Source organism: Mus caroli, chromosome 8 (assembly GCF_900094665.2).
Source record: "Mus caroli chromosome 8, CAROLI_EIJ_v1.1, whole genome shotgun sequence".
NCBI lineage: Eukaryota > Metazoa > Chordata > Mammalia > Rodentia > Muridae > Mus > Mus caroli.
The window spans coordinates 117970116-117992020 of record NC_034577.1 but is presented as its reverse complement, the minus strand read 5'-3'; the positions used below and the strand labels follow the sequence as shown (position 1 = coordinate 117992020).

General features: G+C 47.3%; 1 long non-coding RNA gene across 1 annotated transcript in view; it reads left to right on the top strand.

The window, feature by feature from the left end:
- The first annotated feature begins 247 nt into the window (after positions 1-247).
- LOC110300474 overlaps positions 248-21905 on the top strand; it is a 63537-nt gene continuing 41879 nt past the window's right edge. Inside the window, exon 1 of the long non-coding RNA XR_003837431.1 lies at positions 248-500. This is a non-coding gene — a long non-coding RNA (uncharacterized LOC110300474). The remainder of the gene's footprint in view (positions 501-21905) is intronic.

The window sequence follows — 21905 nt, the reverse complement described above, 5'->3', positions numbered from 1 at the left end:
AACCTAAACCACATCCCTGTCTCGAATTTCTTCAAATAAGGGTCCCTACCACATTTATATAGACAGGAGACCTACCCTAATGACCTAATTTTAATCTAGTCATTGAGTTGAAGACCCCCCTCCTCCTGTAAACATAGACCCTCTCTGAGGTGCTGGGCGATGATCTCAGCACTGGGAATTCTGTAGAGCCACATTTCAGGATTTTGAAATGCTGAATGGGCCAAAGTCTAAAATGCTTGCACACAGCTCTTTCCCCAGAAACCATCGCTCCGGAGTTTCTAGTGGTGGTCCCTGGGGACTTTTCCGGATTGGTGCCCACATCCACTGTAGAGATTCCACGGAGATCGAGAGAACATTCCATGCTCATCGTACCACCCGGCTTTCAGCACTGAGCAACTGAGGGACAGGGAGTCTGGTGTGAAGGATACTAGACACCCAGAGGCTGACAGTGACAGAGAGCCCACAGGTGGGAGTAGAGTGTGAGGAGGAGGAGGAGGAAGGTATGTAAGAGGAGTTGGCAGGGTGTCTGGGGTCAGAGGCTGTTGTAAAAATAACCTGCATCTGGGACCAGGGTCAGCCTTCCAGATTTGATAGTGGCCTCCTGCCCTGGCCTCCGTCCCCGGGGCCATTTCATACTGTAAGGAGCTGCAACCGGAGCCCTGGGTGTTGGCAGCAGACATGAAGAGGTTGAGCTGGAAGATGGGACGCACAGACTAGGGACAAGGGCTCTTTCAGACCTGTGTTTACACATGTGCCTCCTAGTCTCAGGGAAGTGAAAACAAACTCTCTCAGCCGTCCCTGAGCTACCTTGCGTGACTAAGATGCTGACTTAGAGTGTCCATGTAACCATTCTGGTGGCTTCCAGTGATTTCAGAGGACCAAGAAAAGACTTGTTTCCCAGGTTCTCATTATGTCAGGAGGGCTGTTACGCAAACCCCAGCACCTGTGGGGTCATAGGCCACAGGAATCTCCTGGAGGAAGGGGTGCTGACTCAGGAGCCTTTAGGACTTGGGTAGCAGCCAAGATGACCAATGATCCTGCTGTTCAGGGGAGGTAATTAGCCATTACCTAGGGTCTCAGTTGCTCTTGTCAGTCAGAGGCATTACAGGACACAACTTGGAGTTATTCCTGATCCTGCAGCCCGAGTGCAGAGTCTGCTCTCATGTGGAGTGTGATATCGGCTACCTTTTTACCTTTCTCCACTTTATGCCTCCAGACAGGGCTTCTCGGGGAACCTGGGTGCTTGCTGATTTAGTCAGGTTGCATAGGTAGTGAACCCCGGGGATCCTCCTGTCTCTATCGCAAGTACTTGGATTATAGATATAAACTGCCACATCTGGCTTCTGTGTGGGTGCTAGAGATCTCAACTTGGGTCCTTGTTCTTGTGTAAGCAAGCACTTTACATACCGAGTGTCTCCCCAGCCCATAGATGCTTCTGATATTCAGCTCACACTGGCTCCTTTCAGTTTCTACCTGCTTCTACCACTGCACTGATATTTTCTGGCGCAGAAGAGGGCCCATCTTCCTGTGGCCTCTGCTCACTCACAGACATGGAATCACTGGACTGTACCCCCATGTCAGGTAGTGTGATCCCTGAAGGCTGCCTCCCTCCTTTTTCTAGCTTACAAATCTCCTTCCTGTCTTCATCATTGCTTTTCTCAGAAGAACCATTTACCAGTTTTCTAGGTAGAGGGACAGGGAAACTGCTGTACCAGAGCTTATGTCCCAGGAGAGAGGTCTGCTATCTGATGGCTGCTGTTTCCCTCAGCCCTGGAAGTGTGCTTGCTGTGACCTTAACCTCTGAGTCCTGTTCATCCCCAAACCATTTCCCTGAGTTAGACAGCGTATGTCAAGGCTTTGCTCTGCTGTCTTGCCCACATTGTATGGCTTGGTGTATGGATGGAAGACTTGCTCGGAAATCGTCCCTCTGTAGACGTTGTTTATGTTTATAATGTGAGTTGATTTCCGGATGGAAAAGGAAATGCGTGCTTTCATCCTGTTTATTATTATTATTATTAATTTTTTGTCTTGTATGCCTATGTGCACGTGTGTGCATGCCATGTAGGGGCCAAGAGGACAATGTTGATGTTATTCTTCAAGTGCTATCCATCTCAATTATTTATTTATTTATTTATTTATTTATTTATTTAGTTTTTCGAGACAGGGTTTCTCTGTGTAGCCCTGGCTGTCCTGGAATTCACTCTGTAGGCCAGGCTGGCCACCTTGATCTTTTAAAATTTCAATCTTAAAAAAACAAAAACAACAAAAACAAAAACAAAAACCTTGTTTGTTTGTTTGTTTATTTAATTTTATTTTGCCTGTCTGCATTTCTGCGTACTATACTTGTGCCTGACAGAGGCCAGAAGAGGGCACCAGATGCCCTGGAAATGGATCTATAAATGGTTTTGAGCTGTTCTGTAGGTGCTGGGAATAGAAATTGTCCTCTGGAAGAACAGTGTTCTTCATTTAGTTGAACCTTCTCTCCAGGCCCTAGTTTTTAACTTACCAGAACTTTAAATTCTATTCTTTGATAATTCATATGTGTATACAATGTATCTTTATCAATGTACATCTAACCCAAAGTCTCTCCCCACCCCCTGGATCCTACGGATACTTCCTCATTTCCTCTCCTACCTTTTTGGGTGTGGGATTTTTTTTTAAAGGTGGTATTTATCCTTAGAGCTTGGGAATGATCAGGCTAGGTTGTGCAGACAGCTGTACAGACTCTTCTGCCCCCACCTCCCCAGCACTGGTATAACTAGGATATGCTACCACCCAAGGCTTTTGTTTATGTGTGTTTTGGGGTGTCTAACTCAGGTCCCCATGCTTGCAAGGACAGCACTTTGGATGCCCACCCACCTCCCCAGCCCCTTCTCTGTGAGTTTAAGCAACTTTGACTGCACAGCTGTCTTGCATGTCCTACCCTCCCCCCACCCACATTTTGGAGGTGCATCCAGCTGGCTCCTCTGAACCTGTTCTTTTCATTCTTATCCTTTGCTTCTTTTCCCTGGGCATTCTGGGCTCACTGTCTAGACTGGGGATTCGCCGTGGCTTTTCACTGTGTGCACCACCCCCCACCCCCACCCCACTCTGCTGGATTCTCACAGCTCCTCCTCGACCAACACTCCGGCTCTGCAGCAGTGGCTTTGTCCCCCCTCAGTGTCTGAGGAAACTGATTCATCGCCTGAGGTTCTGTCTGAGAACTGCTTTCAGACAGCCAGAATCACATTTGAGCCTGTGGGTGGGATCTGCGTTTGGGTCTGGACTTTCTTTTGCTTTGATTAGCTTGGTTTGGCCTCCCTCTGGGATGTGGGTTTGCCTCTATGTTTCTTTTTCTTTCTCTTCTCTTCTCTTCTCTTCTCTTCTCTTCTCTTCTCTTCTCTTCTCTTCTCTTCTCTTCTCTTCTCTTCTCTTCTCTTCTCTTCTCTTCTNTCTTCTCTTCTCTTCTCTTCTCTTCTCTTCTCTTCTCTTCTCTTCTCTTCTCTTCTCTTCTCTTCTCTTCTCTTCTCTTCTCTCTCTCTCTCTCTCTCTCTCTCTCTCTCTCTCTCTCTCTCTCTCATATAATTTCATGTCCAGTCTCAGGGTTGATCCAAGAGAAATTCTTGTTGTCAGTGACCCGTGGAGCCTCTAGAGTTGGACTATCAGTCCTTAGGAGCTTGTCACCCTCTGTGTCTAGCCAGCTCAGGCCAAAGGTGTGAGTCTATAGATTAAAGTCATATGATTCCTGTCCCAAGTGGGTATTAGTTAACGGTCTTAGTGGCATTTTTAGGGGCTTTGATGGTGGGAGGAGAAGAATTTCTTTCCATGTAGGAAAACAACTACTCAGTTTGGTCTGGAATTCATTTTCTTTGCCCAATTATTTTCAATCAAGCAGCATTGTGAGGAGGAAGCTACTGTGAACTTGTTTAATAACTCAACATTTGTGCCTTTGTGTTTTTCAATATTCAGAAATACACATTTGTTCCTTTTAAGAGTCCTGACAAGAGCTATGGGGATTTAACAGGAACCAGGCTGCAAGACAGGGGTGGGCCATCCATCATGGTAGAAGGGTCGCTGACAGGTTTAGAAACTGTCTTGGCTACTTTTCCCGTTGCTGTGGCAAAACACCTGACAAGACCAACTGGCAAGGCTATTTTGAAGGTGCAGCTCTTCGTGGTGGGCAGGACACGGTGTGACGAAGGGAGCTCTTTACTCTGCACCCACAGTCAGGAGTCAGAGAGAGAATACTGTGGCTCAGCTTTCCATCTCCTTCCTGTTTTTATTCATCTGGGGTCCTGTCCCATGGGATGGTGACCACCCTTCATTCAGGGTGGGTCTTCCCTTCTGAGTGAAGTCTTTCTGGAAATGCCCTCAAAGGCACACTCAGAAGCAATTCAAAACTCCCATCAATTTGACAATAGAAAGTAGCCATTATCATACCCACTAAAGACTCCATGTCTACCCCAGCAACTGAGAACCCAGAGACCCCTACAGGGAAGCGGGAGGCTGTGAGTGCATGACATTCACAGACCAGCAGTGTGCCATGAAGGAGGTAAGCAATACTGTATCAGGCAGGACATGCAAGAATACCATAATCCTGGGAATATGTCCCTGGTGACTTACAGGACATACCCTCAAAGCTCCTTGCTTCTTCTCTCACTAATAGATGAGGTCTCTGTCCCTCCTTCTCATGCATGGGAGATGACTTTGATCAGTAAGTAAGGGGACGTTGACATTATGTGGTATCTGAAACAGGGGGCCTCACGAGGCTATATAGCTTCTGTTTTGAGTTTTGTGTCCTGTGCTTCTGGTCTCTGTCACTAGGGAAGTTTGACCACTGTGTGGTGGCCGTGCTGGGAGGAAGCTGAGCCACATGGAGAAGACACGTGAGGCCTCTGGTCAGCAGGCTGGGTCTCTGAGTCAGCTGAGTCCTGGCTCCAGATGCCTGAGAGGTCAGGCATCCAGTTGACTCCAAACCTCAGCTATGGAGTTACCTCAGCTTTTGAGACTTCCCGGCTGAGGCCCAGATATGTGAGACAGATATCAGCCCTCCTTACTATGTCCCGTCTGAATTCTTCATGTGTGTGTGTGTATATGCATGTACATGTACACATATTTGGGGGCCTATGTGGAGGTTAGAGGTCAACCTCAGGTGTCAGTTTTCAGCCATCCACCTTGTGTTTTGAGATAGGGTCTCTCACTGTCCCAGAACCCATCAAGTAGGCCAGTCTGGGCTGGCCCGTCTCCCAGGGATCCACCTGTTTCTGCCTCCCCAGATCTTTTCTAATTATAAATTTCTAGCCCAGATCTGTCCTACAAACATCCCTGCATATGCAGGCGGCTTCGTACTTTCCTCTGAAATCTAAAAATTTTACAAGAAACCATTCCGGCGTGTTTATTTTTACTTTCTGCCTGCACTTTCTTACATTTGTGACATTTCTCCAGAAATTTTTTCCTGAGTGGCTTGATTTTAACTTTGTTCTGCTCTTCGCTTCGGTTTTCAGTCCAGGGGTTGGGGGGGAACTCTTGGCTCCCCTCTGCCCATCGTTTGTATTTGGCCCTTTCTCCCCGATCTCCCTCAGTTCTCTTACTTCCTGTGTTGAGTTCCCATTTATCCTCGCTGCTGATCTTAAGTCTGGATCTTCTGGATTTGCTCTGTTTTTAAAACCCAGTCCTTATTTCTGGATGGCTTTATCCTTTTACTCTTAACACTGTCTTGAATTCTCTACATTGGCTTCTGAGTTTTCCTAGCGATCATTTATGATCTCTCCCTTGCCCCTCATCGGAGTCTCACTCAGGAAAACCAAACTTGCCACCACTGAACTACACCCGGAGCTCCCTAGCCCACCCTTAGAGTTTTTTTTGTTTTTGTTTGTTTTAAGACAGGGTTATACTATATAGCCCTGGCTGTCCTGGAACTAGTTCTGCAGACCAGGCTGGCCTTGAGATCTCATAGATCCACCTGCCTCTGCCTCCCAAGCGCTGACCAGCCCTTGGAGTTGTGAAGTAGTGTCTTGTTAGGTAGTCCAGGCTGTGTTTAGACTTGCCATTCTTCTGCTTCTGACTGGCAAGTGCTGAGACTACAGGTGTGCACTACCTTGCCTGACTCCATGTTTAAAGGTTTTAAATGTGAGAGACCTTTCTTTTAATTATTTACATTTATTCCTTTGTTTGTTTGGATACGCAAGTGTGCCTGCTGTGTTGTATGTGGAGGTCAGAGGATTACTTGAGGGAGTTGGTTCTCTCCTTTCACCATGTGGTTGCTGGGGATTGAACTCAGGTCATAAGGGTTTGATGCCAAGCGCCTCTACAGCTCTCTCATCTGCCCCTGCCTGCTATTTATGGAGTGGGTATCTATGAAGTTTTGTTTTTGCTATTCCCCATGACATATATTCTTTATTTCCTTATTGGATATTGGAGATTATATATATATATATATATATTGCTATAGGTGCCATCCCAGAATATTCTCCAATCTATATTCAACATGTTAGCTAACATGGTACTTTAAAAGACTTGCATCAGACCCTGTGATGCTGCTCTTGAATCTCGATGGCTCTATAGTCCTAGGCAACACACATTTCCTCACATAGTTTTATAAAGGGCTCCGTGTTTCCGCCACATTTTTCCCTATCCTCGATGTCCCTCATAGCTCATTTTAATCTACATGCCCCCCTTGCTTATCATGTCTCAGCCTATGGGCCTCTACATGCTCATGGGGTACTCCAGGAGAGGCTGTACCACCTATGCACTCACAGCTGCTGTCCCCAGGACCTTCTTGGATCACCTCATCCCCTGTGGTCTTTCACATCCCGACTTTTCCTGTTTCTTTTTTCTCTCTTGGCTTTTATGTCTTATATTCTAATTCCTTACTTTGCGAATGCGAGTCAGAGAGTAAACTTCAGGAAGTATCTGAAAACAAATCCTTCCAGCTCTGTCAAGGGGAAAGGCAGTGGGTTAGAGAAAGAGCAGAGAAGATGGTTAGAGAGAGACACTGTGGAGAGTGTGCTGCAGTCCTGGTAAAGGGCAGGATTTGTGATGACTACAAAGGCAGAACAGGGAGAGGATAGGGAGCAGTCCAGGCTGGGACACACTGCTTCTTTCATTGATGGACTGCTGCTCTCCCAGCTTGCCCCAGCCATTCTCATTCAAGGTTAGTTTTAAATAGCTGAACTGCTAGGTGTGTGCGGCTAGTGGGAAGCTCAATTGCTTAAAGGGAGTGAATATCTCACTATCTCTCCATCTCTATCTATCTATCTATCTATCTATCTATCTATCTATCTATCATCGATCTACCTACCTATCAATCTATCATCTATCTGTCTATCTGCCAGTCAATAAATCAATCTTCTATCTATCTATCTATCTATCTATCTATCTATCTATCTATCTATCTATCTATCTATCATCTTTCTATTTTCTATCATCTATCCATCCATCCATCTATCATCTATCTGTTTGTCTCTCTATCTGTCTCTCTGTCTCACTCTATCTCTCTATCTCTGTCTCTCTGTCTCACTATCTATCTATCAGTATCATCTATATTTCTATCTCTCTGTCTCTCTCCTCTCTCTCTCTCTTTCTCTGTCTCTCTATCTATTATCTATCTCTCTACCTCTCTAAATCTCTGTCTATCTATCTATCTATCTATCTATCTATCTATCTATCTATCTATCTATCTGCATTGCTAGGGAGGACTGAGCAGCACCCTAGCATGGAAGAGGCTTTTTCCTGTGGGTCTCAGGCTCAGACTCTAGCTACCATCTTGTTCTCTCTGTGTTCACTCGGGGCTGTGTTGAGGTGGAGATTTGGGGTGACAGATCTATTTTGTGTTGGAAAGTGGTGTTGGCAGGAAGGTTGAGGGCACCCACTTCTCCACAGTCCGACCAGTTTCCTGTCCAGCTTCCTTCTAGTGGCCCCGGGCAGCATTCCAGGAGGGCACAAGCAGAAGATGTCAGGCTCAAAATCACATGCTATTAACTAACATGTGACTCCTTATGTATTCTTTTCCAGGGTCTCACTGTGTAACCTACACTGGTCTCATTTATGCAATCCCCCTGTCTGAGTAAATGTTGAGATTGCAGGTTGGTGCTGGAGATGTTACTTCTATTAAATTTTATCTGTTTTAGCCACTCGCAGGCTGGCTCCAATCCAGAGAGGTCCAGAAAGGAGCCTTCAACTCCTTCACCAAAAAGGAGTGGTTTGTTGTTGCTTCTACAGAAGGGAACTAGCTCTTGTGTTTTCTGCATGGTGGGTTCCACTTGACCCTTAATGTGGTCTTAGAAGGAGATCTTTGAAGCAGAGTGGCCAGGGTCAATATTCAGCCTGTCTAAGGATCTGAAACCAGAGGGCAGAGGCTATGATGAAGCACCATGACCAAAAGCAAGTTGGGGAGGAAATGGTTTAGTTGGCTTGTTTCCACATCCCATCCATCACTGAAGGAAGTCAGAATAGGAAGTTAAACAGGGAAGGAACCTGGAGACAGGAGCTGATGCAGAGGCCATGGGGGCGTGCAACTTATTGGCTTGTTCCCCATGGCTGGCTTAGCCTGCTGCTTTCTTATAGAACCTAGGAGCGCCAGCTCAGGACAATCAGCTGGGCCCTCCAACATCATTCACTAAGAAAATGTTCTATTTTGCCTACTGACCAGTCTTATAGAGGCATTTCTCAATTGGGGTTCCTTCTTCTCAGATGAATGACTCTAGCCTTTGTCAACTTTACATAAAATTACTCAACACAGCAGCCCATCCTGAGCTGCTCTGTGTGTGTGTGTGTGTGTGTGTGTGTGTGAGTGAGAGAGAGAGAGAGAGAATGTGTATGTGTGTTTGAATTTAAGTGTGTATGTGCATGTATGAGTATGTGTGTGAGTAATTGTGTATGTATGTGTGTGTAGGTGTGTGTGCCCATGCATGTGTGTGTATGTGTGTATGTGTGAGTATATGAGTATGTGTGTGTGTGAGTATAAGTGTGTATGTGTATGTATGCATGTATTTATGTTGTGTATTTGTGTATATGCGTATGTATGTGTGTGTATATGTGTGTGAGTATGTGTATGTGTGAGTATATGAGTACGTGTGTGTGAGTATAAGTGTGTATGTGTATGTATATGTGTATTTGTGTGTGTGTATGTGTATGTAAGTGTGAGTGTGTGTATTTTTGTGAGTGTGTTTGTGCGAGTGTGTATGAGTGTATATGTGTGTGAGTATGCATGTGTGTCTATGTGTGTGTATACACATGTTCAAATGGGCATCTTGTGTGTTCTCATGTACATGCATGTGTGTGCATGTGTGTTTGGAGGCCAGAGGCCATCCTTGAACATGGTTCCTTAGGAACCCTTCACTTGTTTTTTGAGGCATGGTTTCTCAAATGCTTGGGTTTGCCTATTAGGCTAAGCTGATAAACCCCAGGGATCTTCCTGCCTCTACTTCCACCTGTCTCTGCTTTTCCAGAGCTGGGATGACAAGCACATGCCACCACAGCAAGCTTTTTTTTTTTTTTTTTTTTTTTAGCTAGGTCCTGGGGATCAAAGTCAGATCCTCATGCTTGCATAGCAACCACTTTACTGATGAAGCCATCTCTCAACCCCTGGGCTGCCTCTCCATAGCCAGGAGGAGATGTGGTCACTAGGTAGAGTCTGGGTCAGGGAGGAACAGGTCCCTTTATCTCTTTCCACCATCTGAGACTCACTACCTGGAAGCCAGTAGGATGATGTAATCATAGACCTAGCAGGATGATGGCCGCTTCCTTGTGTGGGTGGGACCACCACATCACCAAGCCGGGGAATCCCATTGGTGACAACATAACATCTTTTGAGCTGACATGGCACCCAGTGGCCCCACACTGGCTCCGAGTGACAGAATCTCAGGGAGGTGTGTGCAGAGCTGGTGACAGGGCAGTCATCTGCAGTCACCTCCAGGGGACTTTGTGGTTGATTCTCTGATGATTCATTTCTGACCTGGTTTTAACACTGTGACTCAAAATGTACCACTTTCATTAAAAATAACATTCACTGGGGGCTAACGGCTTTCTGTTTTCTATGCTTCACTGTACAGTGTGACCTCTGTCTGGGAAGCTGGCAGGTGCAGGCGAAGGCTTCAGAGGGACCCAAACAGAATTTTGAGTGATGGCACTGGGCCACAGACTCTAAGAGGGCTTGATGCTGGTGTGAGTGTGTATATATGTGTTTGTGTGTGTGTATGTGTGCCCTGAAGCCTTCACTCTGAACCTCTAATAGGGGGCTCACATCGACTCCTCAGGAGCTCTTTCTAGACTTGTGATGCAGAGAAATGGAGGCTTCCTTCAGACTGCAAAACAGAGAGGCCTCCCATTCTGCCCAACTCACTGAAAGAGGGACATGGAGGGGGTGAGAGAGAGAGAGGAAGAAGCAGAGGGTAGGGGTGGGGGAATCCCAGCTGCCCGTGGGACTGCATCAAAACCTGCTGCTTTCTGTGAGACGCCCAGCCTTTCTGGTTTGGAAAGACAAAGTTTTGGGCATCCTCTACCTCTTAACTTGAGTGGGGGAAAAAGCATAGAAAAATGCTCCCGTGAGCATCCTTCAGGGTGGAAGCCCCCTGGTGAGGCAGTCTTTTAGATTGTGTTCCTTCTCGCTTTCGTGTGTGTGCATTCGTATGGACGTTCATGTATGTGCATGCACATGTGTGTGCATGTATGTGGGGTCAGAGGCCAATCAGTCCCTCAGGTGCTGTCACCTTATTTTGAGATAGGATCTTTCACTAGGTTGGAACTTACTGAGTGGGCCAGGCTGGATGGCCACTAAACCCCAGGGTGGGGGTGGGGCCCAGCTGTTGGTTCCTCCCCAGTTGGAAGCTTACAAGCTGAGCCCCCATGCCCTGCTTTTAAATTTAGGCTGTGGGTCCTCCTTCTTACACAGCAAGCACTTTATAAACTGAGCTGTCTCCTTAGTGCCTTCATTTGGAGTTTAATTTAATTTGATACTTTTTGAAACAAAGTTTCACTATGTAGCCCAGGCTGGCCTCAAACTTGCCCCAATCTTCTTGCCTCTCAAAATTGAGATTACAGGTTTGACCTACCTTGCCTGATTAAATCTTGGGTAGTTGTTGTTGTTGTTGTTGTTGTTCTTCTTCTTCTTCTCCTCCTCTTCTTCTTCTTCTTCTTCTTCTTCTTCTTCTTCTTCTTCTTCTTCTTCTTCTTCTTCTTCTTCTTCTTCATGATATTAGAAACATCAGAGTAGGGGAGAAGTACAACCGAGAGGGTGGGTGGGAAATGATTGTTTCACGATGACAGCAGCTAATTAAGAGACTGGTTGTTGTGTGGGGACAGTGCTGTAGCAATGTGAATAGTATTTTCCAGAATGTTATGCCAAGATGGTATGTTTCTATTTTCTCCTTTGTGTGTTTTGTTGCAGTAAAAAACCAGTGGGAAACATGGTCTTGGAAGATGCTCAGAGAAGTGTTTACCCCACAAGCTTAAGGACCTGAGTTCAGATCCCCTGTGCCCACATAAAAAGCTGTGTGTGGTGACACACACCTGTCTGCAATCCCGTGTTGGGGAGGCTGAGGCAGGAGAGTATCTGGGGCTTGTTGGCCAGTGAGTCTGAGTCTAGCCAGCTGGTAAGATCTATGATCAGTGAGAGACCGTCTTGACTAGCAAGGTGGGGAGCAGCCTAGGAAGACATCAGATGTCAACCTTGGCCTCTACACATGCAAGGACCTATGCTCCTTCTCATGTATGCTCACACACGTGAATGTGCACACACTTATAAAAAGGTGGTCTTGGTTGCATGGTCAGGTCTGGCCCTCATGGAAGAGCTCCAAGATTCAGCCTCTGCAGCCCATGTTGGCTCTGCATCTAGAGTCTTCCTGGGCTACCAGCATGGGGGTGGGGGTGGGGGCAGAATATCACCCTCTTTGGGGGCAGTGGTACTTTTTGGCATGGTTCTTTTTGGTTCCCACCTCCCATATTTCCCAGAGCCCTGGCCAGGATTCAAATCTGCTCTGGGATCCCTGCTCACTTCCTTTCTCTCTTCTGGTTCACTGGCTTCAGGCTGGTTCTCCCCAGATGAGCCTCCTCCATCCTTCCCTGGCAATAGCCCATAGGCACTGCTAGGTGATTTGTCCCTGTGGAAATCGAGAATCAGACTATTGGAGAGACAGCTTAGTGGTTCTGGATAGGTGTGGCATTATCCAAAGTGCTCTGTCCTTTGCCCTTGTCTTATCACAGACCAGGGGCACTGTGGGACCAACATCACAGTTTGGGGGAGCTTCATGCCCGGAGCTCTGGGTCTCAGGGGGTTTGGCTGCATTGCTTGGCCCATTTCCTACTACCCCACATGATAAGGAACTTACCCAGCAAGTTAGGTTTTAGGCCTTTGCTTTCAGTTTTGGAGTTGGATTTTTTTGTTTGTTTGTTTTAAACAATGGAAGGCAACATGAATATTGACCAGTGGGAGCCAGGGTTTTTGGGTTCAAATCCAGGATCTGCTTCTGTATGGCTTTACAACCTCCAGAAAGGGGCACGGTGTGTCTGGGCTTTGTGCTGTTTCTCCTATAAAATGGGGCTGGGGAAATAATTAGAAGTCGCTAGCTCAGGGCTAGAAACATAGCTCAGCCAGTAAAGGCACTTGCTGCTGAGCCTGACTACCTGACTCTCTTCAACATGTGTGCCCTGCATACACACACACACACACACACACACACACACACACACACACACACACACACAGAGCACACACCGCACAGACACACATACCACACACACATGCTAAATACAAATTAATATAATTTCCCAGCTCAGAGTTTTCTGGGAATTTTTGTTTTTTTGTTTTTTGTTTTTTGTTTTTTGTTTTTGTTTTTTTTTTTTTGAGACAGGGTCTCACATGTAGTCCTGGCTGGCCTTGAACTTGGAGTGATCCACCTGCCTTTGCCTCCTGAGTGCCTCTACAGCCAAGATTTCATCTTGTTTTTAAAGATTCCTGGCAGGTATGGCAACGAATCCTTGATCTGCTGTTTTATTGGTTGCTTTTCCTTTTTAGATCAGTAAACAGACCCACAGAGGAAGAGTGGGAGGTGGCAGGTGGCTACCCTCCCTGTCTCCAGCATCTCCTTTCTGTGAGGGCCATAGAGAGGGCTGCTTTGGAGCACAGCCCAGTCTCCTGCCCACTTGGATCTGAAACCTCTGTGTGGGATGTGGATATCAGGGTCTGCTTGTTAGGTTTTAGGGTAGAATGGGGTTCAAGAGAGAGTGGCAGGGTCAGAAGTAAAAACCTTTTGCTTATCTAGGGGAGGTAGCGTGTGTTCTTTGAAGGTCCCTCTGTGTGTGTGTGTGTGTGTGTGTGTGTGTGTGTGTGTAGGCTGCAAATGCTACCTTACATGAGAAAGTTTTTCTAGCTATTGTTAAGTAAAGAATTAAGAAGTTTAAAGACGGCTCAGCAGTTAAAGGTGCTCTTTGCATAAGCCTGGTGAGTGAATCTGGTCTCCCTGAACCTCAGTACAGCTGGAGGTGGTCTTAAGCTTGTGTCCCTCCTACCTCTGCCTCTTAGGTGCTGGGGTTACAGGCACAGGCCACCATACCTTGGCTCACTCAGTTTTCTGTAGCTATTTTATCAGCTCACATTCCACCTATGGTGCACAGGGATTTAAACCTTGAAGCAAGATGCCTGAGTTACTGTCATCGATGTGACAGAATCCCTGCAGAAACACTTAGAGAAGGATTTACTTTGGCTCATGGTTTCAGGGGAATCTCAGTTGACTGTGTCTTTCACTGACCTAAGAACTCACTGATCATACTAGGCTGATCATGCTTCTACCTCCTTAGTGCTAGGATTAGAATGGGGAACAAAATACCCCTGGAAGGAGTTACAGAGACAAAGTTTGGAGCTGAGACTGTAGGAAGGACCGTCCAGAGACTGCCCCACCTGGGGATCCTTCCCATATACAACCACCAAACCCACACACTATTGCATATGCCAGAAAGATTTTGCTGACAGGACCCTGATATAGCTCTCTCTTGTGAGGCTGTGCCAGTGCCTGGCAAATACAGAAGTGGATGCTCACAGTCATCTATTGGATGGAACACAGGGCCCCTAATGAAGGAGCTAGAGAAAGTACCCAAGGAACTAAAGAGGTCTGTAACTCTATAGGAGGAACAACAATATGAACTAACCAGTACCCCCCAGAGCTGTGTCTCTGGTTGCATATGTAGCAGAGGAGTTGGCCATCAGTAGAAGGAGAGGCCGTTGGTCTTGCGAAGATCATATGCCCCAGTACAGGGGAATGCCAGGGCCAGGAAGCAGGAGTGAGTTGGGGAGCAGGGAAGGGGGAGGTTATAAGGAACTTTGGGGATAGCATTTGAAATGTAAATGAAGAAAATACCTAATATAAAAAATAAACAAAACAAAACAAATATATGCTACCGCCCCTGCCTTTTAGATGTGGGCCAGGAGATCAAACACAGGACATTAAACTTGCACAACAATAAATTTACTAAGGGAGCTTCCTCCCCAGACCCCTGTTTACTCTCAGTAAGCTCCAGCTGAAAGTGGCCAGTGAAGCTGTGAGACAGACACAGTCGTGTTTCTGAAACAAAGAAACACAAGTGGACAAAACAAGGTTTCTTTTTTCTTTTGCCCCCTTCTGTTCTTTATAGTTCTGTCCCTCCTTCCGTTTTTTTTTTTTTTTTGGTTGTTGTTGTTGTTTTGTTTCCCTCTCTCTAAATACTTGGCAAAACCGAATAATTTGCCACAGACTGATCAGGACCCTCTCTTCATCTTCCCAAGAAAACCTGTGCCCTCCGAGAACCAACACTGTATTTAATTTAGGGTGGGAGCCACAGAAGAGATGAGGCCTCCCTCAGGTAATGGATGGCAGTGTGTGCTAGTGATTAGAACAGTTTCCGGCACTGACAAGGCAGGGAAGTCTGAGTCCCTCCCCTGTCATCTTCAGGCACCTTGGAGGATGAGCCTTCTCTTTAATTCTGGCTCACTGTATATAAGCTGAGGAAGCCTAACAGGAGGACGTGCCTGGCTCACACCCTCACGTTGGCTTATCCTGTTATGGCTGCTGTGCTGCCTTTGGAGGGGAGGGGGGTAGAGATGATAGTGTAGGAGGGTGGTGATAGCCACCCTTGTGAATACTGAACTTTGCCAGTCCAACCTGAACGTACAGCGCCCTGCAGCCTGCAGAGCCTTGGGCTGAAATCAGAGAAGAGCATCACACAGAGGTGACCAGAGCCAACCAGGGTGCTAGCTACCTTTTCTGTTGAAGAGACAGGCTGGAGGAAGGGTTAGTTTTGGCTCCTGGTTTGAGGGTCACTTGATCATGTCAGACAAAAGCACAAAGGCAGGAGTATCTGATGGCTTGCTTACCTCTCAGTAGACCAAAAGGTGGGCCAAGAGCAGGGAAGCAGACCTCGCCTTGGCTACAAACCTCAAGGCCCATCCCTAGAGATATACTTTCTCTGCTAGGCCTCAGCTTTCATATTCTCCAGAAGCTCAAGAAGTATCAATGTCAGCAGCAGACTAGGTGTTCAAACACGTGAACCTGGGGGAACATTTGACACTCACTTTGGTGTGCAGTCACCCAGCCAGCTCCATTAGCCGACAGGAGGAAGAGTGGGCCTCGTTGGGTGCACACACAAGTCCACTCTATGCCCTCTGACTACTGCAGGCAGTGGTGTTCACAGCCGTGTAGACCCATATGGTGGAAGGATGAGCAACAGAACAGAGCAATGGCCTCGGATTCAGGAGGCCAGGCCCTGGGCCCCAGCTCTGCTGTCCATTAGCGCTGTGGCTTCTGGCATTCTTTCCCGCCCCCAAGGGCTGACCATCCTGTGGTGTGGCCCACGTCATCAAGATCTGGTGAGGCTCCAATGAGGGGGTGGCCATGAACTGAAGACTACTAGGGGAGCGTGAGGGCTGGCGGGGGTGGGGTTTCATCTGGGGCCCACATTAAGGTTAAGCAGGACCAGAGCTCATCTGGCAACGGGAACAGCAGACTGCACAGGCATGTTAGATCTGCTGTGACTATAACTGTAGCAGGCAGAGAAAGACATGGAACTCATGGAAGGGGGTCTAGAAAGAGTGATCTTGGACCCTGTGGGCATCCTGAGGGGCCTTGTGGACACTATGAAGAACATGAACTTGAACCCCTCCCGGGGCAAAGAACTCACAGCGCTCGCTCAAAGAAGGATATTTCCCCCTTTTTATTTTTATGAGACAAGATCGCACTCTGTAGCCTAAACTGGCTTTGAACTTACTACGTAGCTCAGGCTGGACCTAAACTGGATGTGATCACAGAATGCTGGGATGGTAGGCACAAGCTATCTTGGCCAGCTTAGAAACTAGTGATTGTGGGGGGAGGGGTGGCCTATGAGATGACTTTGTGGGTAAGACATTTGCCACTAAGGGTAATGGCTTGAATCTGATTCCTGGGACTCACATGGTGGAAGGAGAGAACCAACTCCTTCAAGTTGTTCATCCGCATGCTCTCTCTCTCTCTCTCTCTCTCTCTCTCTCACACACACACACACACACACACACACACACACACACCTTACAAACTAATTGGTTAATGTCTGGTTACTTCATGTCATTATTATTATTATTATTATTATTGGGGTATGGTTGATTTTTGTTGTTTTTGGAGCAGGGTTTCGTTATGTAGCCCAGGCTGGTCTTGAACCTGAGATGATTCTCCTGCCTTAGCTTCCTGAGCACCAGGGTGACAGATTGTGTATCTGGCTTGTCAGAGATGATTTGGAAGGTAGGTGGGGGCACTGTAAGGCCAGACTCCTGAGTAAAGAACAAAGCCCTAAGGGAGTAGACCCAGAGAAGGACATAGAAATTTAAACTTTCCCATTTGTTGTGCAAATATCTGTACTGGTTGGTTTTGTGTCCACTTGACCCAAGTTAGAGTCATCAGAGAGAAGGGAGTCTCAGGAGGGGAAGTGCCTCCATGAGATCCAACTGTAAGGCGTTTTCTCAGTGATTAATGGGAGAGGACCCAGCCCATTGTGGGTGGGGTCATCCCTGGGCTGGTAGTCCTGAGTTTTATAAGAAAGCAGGGTGAGCCGGGTGTGGTGGCGCACGCCTTTAATCACAGCACTTGGGAGGCAGAGACAGGCGAATTTCTGAGTTCGAGGCTAGCCTCGTCTACAGAGTGAGTTCCAGGACAGCCAGGGCTATACAGAGAAACCCTGTCTCGAAAACAAACAAACAAACAAGAAGGAAAGAAAAAGAAAGCAAGCAGGGTGAGCAGGCCATGGGAAGCAATCCAGTAATCAGCACTGATCCATGGTCTCTGCATCAGCTCCTGCCTCCAGGTTCCTGTCCTGCTTGAGTTCGAATCCTGACTCCCTCCAAGTGTGGACTGTGATCTGGAAGTGTAAGCTGAAAAAACCCCTTTCTGTCCAACTTACTTTTTGGTCATGGTGTTTCATCACAGCAGTAAAAACCCTAACTAAGACGTTGTAAGTCAAGGTAAACCTCAGAAACTCTCCTGAGTTCCCAGCGCCTGGGATCAAAGACAAGGACAGCCTTTGGGTGTGAGAAAGCTGTGGTTTATGGGCATTGAAAACCACACAGACTTTTCTCTGTGGCAATTCACTTTACTCCAGTGGGGAATTAGAAGTGTTGGGGACAGGAACCTAAGAGACCGTGGTGTTATATGTGCAAATAAAGGCTGATACATGGTGACATTATCTGAGGCATCTCCAACTCCTGTCTTCCACCAGAGAGTCTTTGACCCAGGAAGAGGAGGAGGCAGGCCATGAGACCCAGGACTCATCACAGGGTGGCTAGGCACCAGCCAGCAGGGACTGGGGTCTCTTATTTCTGAAGATCTGGACATATACAGGCTTTAAGACAGCTGATGTTACTCCTGGGGGGACAACTGCCAAGGGACAGCTGCACCCTGGTCATCTTAGGAATGTCACAAATGGTGGCCTGAGAAGAATGTTGATATTTCAGTCTCTCAGGAACTCCCCCCCCACCCCACCCATGCAACCACTGTGCTATGTCCCCAAGAACTCCCTGTGAAGTTCTGCAAGGTGTCTGCCCACCTGACCACTCAAAGTTTTACTCTATATGGGGGACATGTGGCCCCTTCAGCCATCTTATCAATCACAACAGGACATGGGTCCTGGATCAGTGTCTCCTTTCATTGCTCTTGTCTGCAGGGACAGTGTGGGGGGACAAATGAAGAGACAGAGATGTCACAGATGTCACCACCAAGGATAGCAGGAGGGAGCTGTGTGGGAAGAGTGAGGTAGCCCCGTTGGTCTCCTTGGTCTTCGTCTGGTTCCTGTGTGACTGGGAAGCCATAAGGAAAGGTGGATTGACTTCAGGATGTGGTGACGAGTGACTGAGAATGAGAAGTTTCTCTTCTTTCTGATTTTTTTTTTTTAAATACAGAGTCCCACAAAGCCAAGGCTGTCCTCAAATGTGTGCTATGTCTGGTCTGTGTGGTACTAGAGATCAAACCCAGGGTTTTCATGTGTGTTAGATGAGAACTCAGTCAACCATGCTAGATTCCAGGCTGCGTTCTATCTGTTACCTGCTCGCACACATGCCTTGGGAGTCAGACTAGAGATGTCCCCCAGGTCAGGCTGCCTGAAGCCAATGATAACAAAGGATGACGACCTATATAGTGTGAAGCTGAATTAGCCTGAGGTAGGTGCGTCTTAGTTGGGTTCTATTGCCATGACCAGGGCAACTCTTATAAAGGAAAGCTTTTAGTCTTTAGAGCTGGCTTACCGTTCAGAGGTTTAGTCCATTGTTGTGGTGGTGGTGGAGAAGGAGCTAAAGAGCCCACATCTGGATCTGCAGCAGGCAGCAGGGAGAGAGACTGGGCTTGGCTTGAGCATTTGCAACCTTAAAGCCCACCCCCCAGTGACACGCTTCCTCCAACAAGGCCTCCGAATAGTGCCACTCACCCTCATGAGCCCATGGGGGTTCATTTTCATTCACACCACCACAGAGTGGAATTAGAGGGGGATATAGTGGGTCTTCTGGACTGACTGCTTGGTGCCATGATAAAGTTTTTAATGTGTGTTCTAGGGATCAAACTCAGGCCCTCACGCTTGCAAGGTAAGCACTGACTGATGGAGTCACCTCCCCCATTCTTCGTTGCTTGTTTATTTTTTATAATTCTGCATCCTGTCTTAGTTCGGGTTTCTATTCCTGCACAAAACATCATGACCAAGAAGCTAGCTGGGATGGAAAGGGTTTATTCACCTTACACTTCCACATTGCTGTTCATCACCAAAGGAAGTCAGGACTGGAACTCAAGCAGGTCAGGAAGCAGGAGCTGATTCAGAGGCCATGGAGGGATGTTACTTACTGGCTTTCTTCCTTGATTTGCTCAGCCTGCTTTCTTATAGAACCCAAGACTACCATCCCAGGGATGGCACCACCCACAATGGGCTTTCCCACCTTTGATCACTAATTGAGAAAATGCCCTACAGCTGGATCTCATGGAGGCATTTCTTCAAGGGAGGCTCCTTTCGATGTGTTAACTCCAGTTTGTGTCAGGCTGACACACAAAACTAGCAGTATACACCCTTTGGGTGTACTCAGAGTCTTTTGTGAGGGGTCATGTTGAAGGCACCTTAGTCTTACATGCTAGGGCTGCATCAAGTCAGACTTTGTCACTGTGATAAGATGACTGGAAGGGTACGTTTTACTTCATGGATTCAGAGAACTGACCCCATCATTGCGGCAGGCATGTGATGAGTAGAATGGCCCATTGCAGCAACTAGGAAGTCGGGGGCGAGGTGGGGGAGAGAGAAAAACACCTGTGAGCCAGCCTCCCCTCCCTCTCCACCCACTCAGTCCCTCGGTCTGTGGGATGGTGCCATCAACATTCAGGGAGGGCGTCCCCTACCTTGGTTAATCCTCTCTGAAAGTGTCCTCATGGGCACACGCAGAGGTGAGCTACACTGATCTCTTTGAGCTCCAACGGGAGGTCCTGCAGGGGCTGCTCTCCTCTCAGCATGTGCCTGACGAAACCAAGGTCATTCATTGCCTCTCCTCACCCTGCTTCTCCACTGCAGCCCTTCAGGAGCAGCAACACCCTTCACCCTGCTTCTGGGGGAATCTATTGAGCCTCATCTCCATCTAACGTCTAAGACTTGACAACTCATGTGTACAGCAAGTCACTGGCTGTATATCAGCCAAAATGTACGGACCTTTGCAAGTACAGGTTCCCTTTTCCCTCAAAGTCTTCCTCTCTAGTGGAAGTTAGCTACTGTGCTTATCAGGACCCGCAGTCACCTTTCAGTATGTATTTCCTGGTGTGTGGCTGGAGGGAAGCAGGAAACTGTGTAGCTTAAGTAACAGACACGTATCATCTCGGGGCTAGAGATGGAAAGTCCAAGATCCAGGTCTGGAAAGGGCTGGTTGCTTCAGAGGATTACAGGGGATTACAGCTGAGGGGAAGAACATGTGCAAAGTCCCTGTGTTAGGAACACATGCTGTTGCTACTGCCACTGTAGCCTGCTGACTTGCCTCAGTCCCCAGAGAGATTTAAGTCAAGACCACCTCACCTCAAATGACTAGAAACCCCTGAACTTAAGCTCTGGTTGGCATACTGCCTTCTACCCTCTCTCAGAGCAGACTCTGTAAACCATGCAGCTTTGAGCTGCTTCCTTTGACTTCCAAGTCTTTAGCTGTTGGGAAAGTCAGAGAGTCCCCTGCCCCCCAGCACAGAGAGCTGTCCTCCCCAGCACAGAGTTGTTCCCAGCACAGAGAGCTACCCCCAAGCCCCATGGAAGTGGAGGTGGAGGAGGCCCAGTTTCATGCTGAAGCAGGGAAGCAGGTGTGTGGCTTCAGGATTATGACTAAATGCAAGCATCATCAGTGGGTCTCAGCACTGGAAGGCAAGACCTAGCTTTTCATCCTTCTTCATCCCGAGATTGTTCAGAAATTTAAGCCTACAGCCATCCTTAACTGTGGTAAGATGCACAGGACACAGAAGTCACCGAGATCAGCATGTCTCAGGGTGGTTAGGAGGTGTCAAGTACATTCACATTCGTCCCTGCCAGTCATCTTTAGAAGCTTGCCTCTTTGCAAAACCGAAAAAAAAAAAACTGTACCCACAAAACAACCTCCCCTACCCCTGCCAGTCCAGGAAACCACCTTTCTGCTCTCTGTCTCTACTAATTTGACTATTTTTTGGTCCCTGTGTAAGTAGAGTCACATCGTTTTCTCTCTCTCTCTCGGGGTCTGGCTTATTTCACTTGGGCAATGTCTACAGTTCCATCTACACATCTACGCCACAGCAGGTGTCAGACCTCTTTCCTTCTGAGGACCAAACAAGACTCCACCAGATGACCAGATGTGCATCTGCGTTTTGTTTACATATTCCTCTAAAGATGAACACTGAGTTCCTTCCACATTTGCAGCATTCAATCAACGTCTCATAGAAAAAGAAGCCAGAGCCCTGAATTTTGTAATTTTTTTTTGTGTGTATATATATATATATATATATATATATATATATATATATATATGCATATATGCATGTTTGGCTGTCTTGCTTGCATCTGTGTATATGCACCACATGGGGTCAGTGCCCATGGAGGCCAGAAGAGGGTGTTAGATCCCTTGGAACCAGAGTTACAGATGGCTGTGAGCAGCCATGTGAATACTGGGAATTGAGCCCTGGTCTGCAAGAGCAGCCAGTGCTTATAACCACTGAGCCATCTCTCTGGACTCCCTACAAGAATTCTCTCCTCTCCCTCGTCTTTCTTCATGCAGTGCTTAGATTTGGTCACCAGCAAAAGAAACCTCGAATGGCCGAGGTCACCCCTCCTGCGCTATTCTCTCTCTTAGCTGTTCTTCAAGGCAAGCAAACGCTGGAGTGGCTTTTGTAGAAGGCCAGCTTCAGATATCTCAAGGTGTGGCGTTTGTAGAGGTTTTAGAGGTTTTTTTTTTTTTTTTTTTTTTTTTT